Below are 208 nucleotides of genomic sequence, written 5' to 3' on the forward strand. Positions count from 1 at the left end.
GGCAGGCCGCCCGCGCTGCTCTCTCCCGGTTCGCGGAGGCCGGCGTGGGGCGGGGCGCCGCGGCCGAAGGCGCAGATTACGTCATCCCCCGGCCGGCCGGCACCGCACTGCGCAGGCTCCAGCCCGCTCCAGGCCCCGCCCCTCCTCCGCTCACGCCCGCAGGTTCCAGGGAGACGCGGATCCGAGGAAGCGGCGTAGGGGGTAGGAC

This window comes from Carlito syrichta, unplaced genomic scaffold (genome assembly GCF_000164805.1).
Source record: "Carlito syrichta isolate Samal-C Ts95f unplaced genomic scaffold, Tarsius_syrichta-2.0.1 Scaffold314799, whole genome shotgun sequence".
NCBI lineage: Eukaryota > Metazoa > Chordata > Mammalia > Primates > Tarsiidae > Carlito > Carlito syrichta.